We start from the raw sequence: 12,586 nt of genomic DNA, 5'->3' as shown, positions 1-12,586 counted from the left end.
CCACCTCCTGTAGCTACCATCCCTTCCACATTCCAACAACACTATTTTCTTTAGAAGAAATTCCCAAGTTATTGATCTTATTACTGATCCCACTGCCTTTTCAATACTGAAGTCACTTTCTGCACAAAATGTGAAAATAGCTGCTCCATTATATGAATAGCTACTGATAAAAGAACATGATAAAATATAACTCAACATCAATATTTGTTAAGAAACACGAAAGAGAGAAAAATAATAAGCTTAAAAAAGTTTTAGTGTATATATCTTTTTTTATATTTTATGCACGTCACACACACACACATATATATATATATAGTGAATAAATGACAAGTCTATATTCCAAAATTCATGATGTTGACCATCTTGTAACTTATTCCTTTAATTCAGTTGATATTTACAATTCTTGACAATATCTGTTTCGCAACGCAAAATCAATCACTTAATTATATTAACCAGTGAATATATTTTGCCCTAAACCCATCAGAAGAAATAGTACCAATCAACCTGTCAAAAGGAAATAAAGTGCTTTTTGACATGATTAAAATCTGGAAATTGGAAGATATATATCAGGTAAAGAAAGAAAGGGGAACAGAAACAGGATGATGGGAAAAGGAGATAGAGAAGAAGGAAAGAAGAAAAAGGAAGAAGAGGAGGATAAAAAAAAAGAGAGAAGGGGGAGAGGGGGCCCATAATTTAATATTGGTAGTTCGTTTTTTCTTGCTTTACCAAAACCTGTTATTTGAGCCCTTTAATATTGTTCACCATTACATTTGTTAGTTTCATGTTTATTAGCATATTTGTAAGTTTGCTATATATGGTTTTAAAACGTTTTATGTTTATTAGCATATTTGTAAGTTTGCCATATATGGTCTTAAAACGTTTTATGTTTATTAGCATATTTGTAAGTTTGCTATATATGGTCTTAAAACGTTTTATGTTTATTAGCATATTTGTAAGTTTGCTATATATGGTCTTAAAACGTTTCATGTTTATTAGCATATTTGTAAGTTTGCCATATATGGTCTTAAAACGTTTCATGTTTATTAGCATATTTGTAAGTTTGCTATATATGGTCTTAAAACGTTTTATGTTTATTAGCATATTTGTAAGTTTGCTATATATGGTCTTAAAACGTTTCATGTTTATTAGCATATTTGTAAGTTTGCCATATATGGTCTTAAAACGTTTCATGTTTATTAGCATATTTGTAAGTTTGCTATACATGATCTTAAAACGTTTTATGTTTATTAGCATATTTGTAATTTTGTTATATATGGTCTTAAAACGTTTTATGTTTATTAGCATATTTGTAAGTTTGCCATATATGGTCTTAAAACGTTTCATGTTTATTAGCATATTTGTAAGTTTGCTATACATGATCTTAAAACGTTTTATGTTTATTAGCATATTTGTAAGTTTGCTATAGATGATCTTAAAATGTTTCATGTTTATTAGCATATTTGTAAGTTTGCTATACATGATCTTAAAATGTTTCATATTTATTAGCATATTTGTAAGTTTGCTATACATGATCTTAAAACGTTTTATGTTTATTAGCATATTTGTAAGTTTGCTATACATGATCTTAAAACGTTTTATGTTTATTAGCATATTTGTAAGTTTGCTATATATGGTCTTAAAACGTTTCATGTTTATTAGCATATTTGTAAGTTTGCCATATATGGTCTTAAAACGTTTTATGTTTATTAGCATATTTGTAAGTTTGTTATATATGGTCTTAAAACGTTTTATGTTTATTAGCATATTTGTAAGTTTGCCATATATGGTCTTAAAACGTTTTATGTTTATTAGCATATTTGTAAGTTTGTTATATATGGTCTTAAAACGTTTCATGTTTATTAGCATATTTGTAAGTTTGCCATATATGGTCTTAAAACGTTTTATGTTTATTAGCATATTTGTAAGTTTGCCATATATGGTCTTAAAACGTTTCATGTTTATTAGCATATTTGTAAGTTTGCTATATATGGTCTTAAAACGTTTTATGTTTATTAGCATATTTGTAAGTTTGCCATATATGGTCTTAAAACGTTTCATGTTTATTAGCATATTTGTAAGTTTGCAATATATGGTCTTAAAACGTTTTATGTTTATTAGCATATTTGTAAGTTTGCCATATATGGTCTTAAAACGTTTCATGTTTATTAGCATATTTGTAAGTTTGCCATATAGGGTCTTAAAACGTTTTATGTTTATTAGCATATTTGTAAGTTTGCCATATAGGGTCTTAAAACGTTTCTTTCTTACATCTCCTATTTACCTTTCCTTTCTCTCTCTCTTAACTGATCCTTAAGAGTTCACGAAATGGTCAATAGATTCGGGTGAATCTTAATCTTTTCGCAAAAGACATCATAATACTAAACAAAAAAAAATAATAATAAAAGAATTAACATATTCTAGCTCATAGGCAGTGGGCAAAGCAAACATTTATATCTGCTTTGGCCCAAAACTTAACTTCTAAACCCCCAACCCTACCTACTGCATTCCCTAACCCCAACATAAAATAAATAAATGAATCAACACCTAATCCCTTTATGACCCTTTTTTTACTAAAAACCTTATTTAGCTGGAAGTTGATTTTCGTTTTTCATTAAGAATTCCGCTTTTTTTTAAATATAAGCGGTGTTGTCTGAAGAGATCTCTAGTTACTAAATACTAGAAGACCAAAACGTGCTCATGACTGTGTAGCAACACATTACTGCTTATGTAAAGAAATGGAAAGTATATATATATATATATATATATATATATATATATATATATATATATATATACTTTCCATTTCCCCATACAGTATTGTGCTCAATCTAAGACAGGGAGCATTATAGTCATCCAGATACAGTACTGTTTCGCTGCTTCTCAGCTCATCAGTGCGGCCAAACAAGATACTACCCCAAGCCAAGATCAAAACCCGACTGCCCAATCGAAAGTTGGAGCTTCTAACCATTGCACTATATGGCTGCTGTAGTGAATTAACAATGGTTTGACATTGTCTAAAGTACCTAAGCTTAACTTGTTTACACAAAGAGCATCACTTCATGCGCTAATGATAATTTGTATATCACTTCCCAAATGCTCAACCTAACATAGGGATGATCATAGTTACCCCGCCCATACATACACACACACACGTGTGTGTGTGTGTGTGTGTGTGTGTGTGTGTGTGTGTGTGTGTGTGTGTGTGTGTGAAGTATATATTTTGCCTCATGAATAGACATTATCACAGATATTGTCTACTTATTTCGGATCACAAATTGTATATTATTTCTTGAATTAAGTATAGCAAGGGTGCTTAGAAGGCTTTGATTAATTTGACATTTTGAGAGCTTAATTCTGAATATGAATTGACCTTGTGTCTTACTTATTCCGTAAAAAGCATATAAAAAAATCAGACTTTTGTGGTAGTATTTCAGCGTAGTGTGTGTTCTGTCCTAGAATCATCTGCTCGCAGACTTTCTGCCGTTAGAAGGCGAATGTGTTTCTTTTATATTACAGCATTTGTTTCATTTTTCAAAACGAGATTCCGATTATAAAATGAATTTGCCACTCTGTGAGGCATATGAACAAATGCAGATTTTGAAATGAAATTCAATTGTTTTATGTTGTTGTGCAGAAGTTTTGAACAATATATTAACTACATACGATGAATTGTAATGTTATAGAAGACGTTCTCATTTCGTTCTTCCTCTCGTCTGTCGACCCCATCGAAGTGCAAAACAAATAAAATAGATAATTTAAACTTTTTTTGACATTTTTTTTCCTGTGTTTTCCATTATACATGACACATATTGACAGAACTGTCACCGGCTAGCGGGAATTCATTGTCGTCTGCTCTCTTTCTCCTGCTGTTCATGCTGTCATGTCTCACCCACTCCACTCTCCGTCTTACTGCCCCTGCTTCTATCCTTGTGTAACATCACTAGTTCTGCTACCTGCTACTGCTCCTTTCTATTTCACGGCAGCAACTGCTGTCTACGCTACATTGCAGCATACTATAGTAGAGAATCACATTCCATCACTAAATTAGGATTTTCTTAAAGTAATTAAATTTCATTTTGTGTGTCTGGATGGATATTTGAGTATTGCAGAATAAACAACTTAGCATAGTACCTACGTATATTTTGTAGTGGTGATTAATTCTTAGAGTCATTTCCAAAAGCAAGTTAGTTCTCACAAGAACGTGGTAACTCAAAATATTCCTAACCTTCAACAATTGTTATAAACTGGGAAATAAACATATATATTGCGACTGTATGACTGTAACAATTTTGTTAATTTGTATAAATTTTAATGAGGGTTAGAATCATACATCTCAGTATAACCTGTTAGCAAATGGGAATACGCTATGCAGCAGGTGGCATAATTGAAAGTTTTGTTCTCTACAGAAACGCATAAGAAATGCAAGTGTCACATAATATGACAAAAAGTCTCTCACGTGTTTGAGGATAAAAGAGGGTTTCCATAAAGTCTGAATCAAGAAGGGAGACAGATAAGATGTCTGGCCGGTTGTGTCTCTCAATTCCTATCCTTAAGACTATCTACGAAAATCTATTAATTAGTAAATTTGATACTGGTCTTTACTCCCATGAACAATTTCTCTTTAAATAAAACTTTTGAAAACCAGCAAATTTTCATTGTGTTTCACTGTGCAATTTTTGTTTGTTTAGTTTAGTTAACGTGAGGGTCAGGGGTCAACAACCACAAGGATATCACGGAAAGGCAGGAACAATAATTAAATCGACTATAAAACAAAGAAATTGATTGCTTTAAGGCGAAAACGAAAGTGAGAAAGAACTATGCATTTATGAAAATTACTTACATATGCATATTCACAACTTTTAATAAACAACCCTTACTGATTGAAAATAACTATTTGATATAAACATGTTTTGTTATGAAATTTCGTTTTCTTCAATTCTTCATCATAAAAATTTTGTTTGTTTTTAATAAGCACTTACAAATTGGTGACCGTAATATGTATTAATGTTTAATTTATTGCCTTTATTATAAATATGCACGTCACAATGTATTCTTCTCCAACTAATCTAGCAATGGTTATTGTAAGAATATTCATTGGAAAAAAGAAACAATTTTTTAAACCTAAATTATGTATGTACGTGATAAAAATAAACAATGATAAAAGTATTTCATCCAAAACGAAATTAATAAAAATATCTATTCTAACATTTTGTTAACTTTATTTCAAGTTTTCGCTCCTCGAACAAAAGAAAAATTATAATTATAATTGTTGAATAGCTAGGTGTGTCAGAAATTTTGTGAAAAATATTGAATAATTCCACCTCTCTGTCTTTCCAAGCTTATAACTACTCGAAAAATGTAATTTAAACCCTAACTTTTTTTCAATTAAAGGAGCAAGGACCAAAGTTTCATAAAAAAAATAACAAAAAACAACGTGGTTTAAAAAAAAAAAGGTTTAAACTTCGGACTTTACAGGTAAATTTCTAAAAAACACTACCTTTTTTTGTTTTAAATTTGAATATATTATTTATTGATCTTTTATCTCACATTTGTGATATATAACACTTTGTTGAGTAAATTAATTATTTACTTTTTAATAGACACTTGAAAATGGGGGGCGTGAATTAAAAAAAACGTTTGTCTAAAATGTTATATTCAGTTCATTGGAAAGAGCATAAAATTTCACATTGACCCTGAAAATATCGTAAAAATAGAATCAATAGAAAAATGTTGATAGATTTTTAAAGTTTAAAAATTGCAAAATACTGAGCTCGTTAAATTCAATTAATTTCATTACTGTTTTTAAAAAAATAATATTTCTATTAAACAACCCACTTTTAAAAGAGAAATTACGAGTTTTTTAATATTTTATTCGCAGTTTCTGTGTTAGGGGTGTCAAAAATTCTGTCGCTTTTTGTGGAATTGTTTGAATCTTTCTTTCACTTGGTTCATCACGTATATTTGCGAGGTAGTTTTTGTCTAATTTCAGTTGCTCCTATAATTACTGGAATAAAGATTTTTCAAAGATTACAGTTTCTTTTCTATGTTGAACATAAGATTTTGGTATTTCATTATTTTTTCCTATTGCTTTGTTTAACACAGTATTATTGGGTGAATTCGTTTCGCAACTATGGCAGTCGATTAACACACACGTCAAACTTCTAAAGCTTGAATTCGTTTCACAACTACGGCAGTTGATTAACACACACATTGAACTTCTAATCACACTGATGCAGTTGATACACACTGTCCTCGATCTTCTGAACATACTCCTTTTATTGTCCAAGCGTTCGTCATCAGGCAATCGGCGGCCAGAAAAACAGTCACGTGAGGGGTGACGTCATCGCTCAATAATCTTACAAAAACCACAGCCGCCATTTTTAATTTCTGCCCTCCCTGTGATCCTCCCAGCAGGTAAGACAACACGTGCAGACACGTGGTGGCTTTCTTCCTTCATTCTGTTCGACTTTACATTGGCTAAATAAACTTTTAAGTTTGCTTCTTTCTCTTTTCGCTTATCATTATGTCAAGTTTAATAGCTCTGTTTATTAGACACGTAGCTGTATGAATTGTAGAATCATAGTCAGTGGTGCACATGTCTAACTGCTGTTCAAAGGATTTGCTATAGCATTCAATATCTAACATTTTATAGTATTATTGAAGACATTAACTTCTAAGGTTACTTCTTTCTACTTATTGTCTCATATAATTACGTCAGGTTTAACAGCTCTGTATGGCAGAACCTGCATTTATTGTCATTACTGATCCCTCCTGATGTCTCTCTTTGTTTTATTTTACTTCAGTCGAAGTTCTCAGAAATCAAGGGGCCCCACAACCAGGGGCTAACACTTGAACTCTATATGAGATACATAGATATTCGAATGTTCCATTAAAGTTCTTTATCTCTCAAGCACTGAGTTAGTAAAGAATTGAGAACATAATTTTCCTCTCCCCAATTAACCATTTTTATACGTTGTAGTATATCTTTCATGTTGGTCTCTTGGTCTTACTGGATTCCAGGACAAGAATTTATCTAGTCTGGTGGAGTATCCAGCTTTGTGCTATTACTTGAGGTAATATCACTTGGAGAAGGTGCACCATTCCTCAGAAAAGCTGTTGGGTAGCCGTAGTGAGGAGATCTTATTTGGGCTGTAAATAATATGTGATTTTGAATATTTGGTCAGGGTTTACTTCTATGGAAAAAGTATCCTCATGCCAGATTGTTCTGACAAACCCCTGTACAGAGAGACCTTAGACACTCGAGGACAGTGTCTAGTAGGCATTCAAGTTCTCCCCAGTAGGCATTATGTCTCCTGTATGGGTTTTCATATGACGCAACAAATCAACCACTGATAATGTCAAGGTCGAAGAACCGGTGTCACTTGAAATGTTCGATAATCTTTATCTTCTTCTACAGAGTATCTAATCTTTACTTGGTCCATATTATCTAATGGCAGAATCACTGACATTTTTCTTCCTCGACTGGTATGATCACCCTACAGTACTGCTCTACATCATCCACCCACCTCCTATAACCACCTTTCCTTCTACTTTGCAACGACACTATTTTCCTTTTATCTATCTTATTACTGACCCAATTCTGATTTCAGTCCCTGCACAAAATGTGAAAATAGCTGCTCCATTATAACAATACCATGCTACTGACGAAAGAACAAGATAACAATTCAACTGTTTATAAACAGGAAAGAGAAAGAAAAATAATAAGCTTAAAAATGTTTTTTTATCTTATGCACGTAACATATGTATTTGACAAAACTAATTCTGACAACCTGACCCCATCGTTCAGTGCATTTGCTTTAAATATGTAACCAGTATCAAAACTTCAATTCTCACAATGTATATTATGCAAAGAAAGTAACCATCTGTTTCCTACAACACTGAACAAAAGCAATATGTACTAATAACAATACATATCAAAAATCGCTGCTGAATGTTGTTGTCATGTTATGTGGATAACAGTTTTTACACCATACATGAACAAAAATTGAAAGTATCTGTAATCTATAAAACGTCAGGATAGTAATCAAGAGTGGTTCAGCTCTCCAGAACATGTTGTGCATGTAAAGCTGCTTATGGGAAAAATAAAAAAATCATGACTAAGAGATTCCATGTAAATGTGGAAAATTATACAAATGTGAGCCATGTCATTCACTAACAGTAAAATTAGAAAAAACATTGAACAGCTGTAATATGTTGAAAGATTTAAATATCAGTTATGGTGGAATATATATGGATGGATAAGGGAAAACATCTCCCCTTTTATAGGGCAAAGTAAAAATTATAGATGGAGAAGAACAGTGAAGACCAAGCTGGCTTTCGAAAAACAGGACATGCATATGATATGGAATAATAAATAGTGATAAATAGTAAAATTCAGTTGTAAGTTATTCCTGAACGTTGAAGTTTCAATCCTCAGTGATATTGAAAATATAGTTTCAAATTATGTACAACTTTTAATCAGTCATTGCTAACAACACACAGCATGATACTCTCATATACTAAATAAATTCAATTGTAAGTTACATACTCCTGAACGTTAAAGTTTCAATCCTCAGTAATATTAGAAATATAATTTCAAATTATGTACAACTTTTAATCAGTCATTGCTAACAACACACAGCATGATACTCTCATATACTAAATAAATTCAATTGTAAGTTACATACTCCTGAACGTTGAAGTTTCAATCCTCAGTAATATTGGAAATAGAATTTCAAATTATGTACAACTTTTAATCAGTCATCGCTAACAACACACAGCATGATACTCTCATGTACTAAATAAATTCAACTGTAAGTTACATACTCCTGAACGTTGAAGTTTCATTCCTCAGTAATATTGGAAATAGAATTTCAAATTATGTACAACTTTTAATCAGTCATCGCTAACAACACACAGCATGATACTCTCATGTACTAAATAAATTCAATTGTAAGTTACGCCTGAATGCTAAAGTTTCAATCCTCTGTGAGATTGAAAATAGAATTTCAAATTATGTAGGATTTTGAATGGTACCTTTGTTTAGTACATGATCGTATCATGCTCAGGTGTTTTACGCGATGACTGGAACAATTGCCAAAACTCTTCCAAATTATACTTAAAAAACTACTAAATCCCAGAAAATCATGCTCAGTATACCATGCCACAAACCTTATACAGTGAAACACCTTTGACTGCTATAATCTAAGATAAATCTATCAACACTGCTACAAGGCCACAAACTTATGAGAACTATTTGAAAAAGAAAACCCTGAAACTATTCTAAATTTCGTAAAAATAGCAAAGCTTTCCCATAAAATATAAAAGCCATCAAATAAACTATTCCAAAACATTACCCGAATATATCCAGGGAAAATCGACTCAGAAAGTATAAAAAAAATTAAACCTTATAAATAGCATTAAATGCCTCAAAGAAGGTCCATATGTTGGTTAAATAAACATCAGAATTTTATATAGATTTCTGCGTTTAAGAGAAAGATGCCCAAGTTCGAAAAATACACCTCCATACGATTGGAGGTAACATAGGAACGTTGTGAAAATAACACCGAAGATGAGAACAGTATTTTGAAGAATCCAAATAATATAAATAATCAATCCTCATCAATGAATGAATGTAAAAGTTTTTAGTTAAATATTTGAAAATAGAAACAAATTAATTTAAAATATGAAAAAAAATAATTTTGTAAACAAACCAGTATTGATAAAACAATATACTAATTTATTATGAATTTAATAATAAATTTATATTTATAAAAATAAACATAATAAATTCAATTTAACTAAACGCTATTTCTTCCAAATTTATTATTTATTTTCAGAATTTGCAACACTGAAAAGAAATATATTAATGAAAATGAAGGATCTTACATCATTGGTGACGTAAATAAGTTTATAATAATATAATTTATTCATATAAATTTTCTAAAGTCGAAATTTATTAGCATATCTTATCATACGTTCCATTGCATATAATTTTTCTGGAATTTGGTTCGAGCAAACATGGGAGACAAACCTCATTCTTGTGAAAGATGTGATTATTCATTTGCCCGTAAGTCACATTTGTTGAGTCATATGAAAATACATACGGGAGAAAAACCACATTCTTGTGAAGTATGTGGTTCTTCTTTAAATTCCGCATATGAAAAACCATACAGGCCTGGAAGACCAAGCTGTAATGAAATACAAATAGCAGTCATAAAGGGAACAGTATCTATTCTTAAAAGAGCCCTCGGATATAAATTTAAATCATAACGGAATCAAGTGTTAGCTCCAGGAAGGAGCTCCTGGATCTCTTAAAACTTACTGAAGTAAAATACAAAAAAAAAAGAGAGAGAAACCTCATTCTTGTGAAGTATGTGGTTCTTTTGATTGGAAGTCAACTTTATTGCGTCATATGAAAACACATACAGAATCAACTTTGATGAGTCATGTAAAACAACATACGGGGGAGAAACCACATTTTTGTGACGTATGTCGTTCTTCTTTTGCAGAGAAGTCAAATTTATCGACTCATATGAGAACACATACGGGAGACAAACCACATTCTTGTGAAATATGTAGCTCCTCTTTTGCACGGAAGTCAAATTTATCAACTCATATGAGAAAACATGCAGGAGAGAAACCATATTTTTGTGAAGTATGTGGCTCCTCTTTTGCACATAACTCTACTTTGTTACGTCATATGACAACACATACGAGAGAGAAACCACATTTTTGTGAAGTATGTTGTTCTTTTGCACATAAGTCAAGTTTGTTACGTCGGGTTAGGTTACGAAAACACATATGGAAGACTGACATAGTGATATGGGACAAGAGAGAGAAAGTTGGAACCCTAATGCAAGTAAGCGTCCCTAATTATGCTGGCCTTAACTGAGCATACAGGGAAAAATAACAAAATACCAAGGACTTATGTACGACATGAAAAGAAACTGGAATCTTATGTACGACATGAAAAGAAACTGGAATCTTCATACCAGTCATCACAGAAGCAACCAGGTTAATGAAAAAGCATTTCAAAAACTATCTGGCGAATATACCCGGTGAACCCAGTGCAAAAGAAATACAAATAATAGCATTAAAGGGGCGGGTAAAATCTTAAAACGATCTCTCGGTATTAAACTAATAGGAGAATGTTTGGCATCCCAAAGAATGCTCCATCCCCAGGAAAAACAAAGTGATAAGAAAATCAAAACAAAAGAGACAAACCACATTCTTGTGAAGTACGTGGTTCCTTTGGACAGAATTCAGATTTATTGCATCATATGCTAACACATTATGGAAACAATATGTCATGATCTTCCTAAATCCATACCTCAAAATTGTATACCAGCATCACGAAGCAAGAGTCAGTAGGACAACCTCTATCACATAGTCAGCTAATTATTTTGTACAAGACTGTCTTACAAATATGACAGAATCAGAAAATAATTCTGCTACGGAAATCAGCAAAACGAGTCCTTAAAAATACTCCAGAAGTTTCATTACAGAAAATTGAACAAATGAGCCAAACAATAGCATGACAAATATTTTCTGGACTTATTCACCAAGGACTTTATAAATAAGGAAGGCTTTATAGACTGGCTTAAAAAGAGGATGGTGCCATTATTATCAAGAAAGAATTATAATGACTGCTCACAATCAAAGTTTTATGCCCAATGCTTCTAATAAGATGAAGGATCTCAGCATGACAAGTGTAGTTTGTGCAACAGAGAAGTTAGTTTGAGCCATTTGACATTTGCTAAAGGATGGCTACAATACAATGAAATACAATGGATTGTGTAAATATATCCACATCATCTGTAAAATGTTGAATATTGAATGCTGTAGCAAGTACTGGGAACAACAGTTGGACATATCGCACACCATCGACTATGACTCTACGATTCCTACAGCTACATGTGCAGAAAAACGGACTATTAAAGGTGACAGAATAAAACTAGACAAGAAGGAGGAAGAAACTGTAATGTTAAGAAAATCTGTATTCTCGTAATTATAGGAGGAACTTAAATTAGACAAAAGAACTTAAAAACCTACCTGGAAAATATACCTTTTGAACCAAGTGCAAGAGAGATTCAAACAATTCCAGAAAAAGAGACAGAAATTTTAAATTATTGTTTGGTTAAAATGTATGAGATGAAGCATGAATACATGAGATCCGGTAGGATGCGCCATCACTCTTTAAAAAATAATTGAATAAAAGAGTAAACCTCATTCCTGTGAATGTGATTCTTTGCATAGAAGGAACTTTTGTTGTGTCATATGCACTCTGTTGCCAAACTGACAAATCCAAAACTTTACATTCTGTTTTCAAAATGTCCAAATCCCAAACATGACACCCTGTTGTCAAAACTTCTAACTCTAAAACTTAACTTGAGCAACTTAAATCAGACAAAAGAATTTTTATAAAAATACTTGGCAAATATACCTGGTGACCCAAGTGCAAGAGAGATTTGTATAAAAGGAACATTTGTTGTGTCATATGCAAAAATATACTGAATACAAAAGAACTTAAATAGAAAATACAAATATCTATGCATCTCTTATAGAGTTCAATTATGAGCCCCAA

Source organism: Euprymna scolopes, chromosome 46, assembly GCF_053919585.1.
Source record: "Euprymna scolopes isolate OS-2025 chromosome 46, ASM5391958v1, whole genome shotgun sequence".
Taxonomy (NCBI): Eukaryota; Metazoa; Mollusca; class Cephalopoda; order Sepiida; family Sepiolidae; genus Euprymna; species Euprymna scolopes.
The sequence above is the reverse complement of the archived record's forward strand: the minus strand, read 5'-3'. Positions refer to the sequence as shown.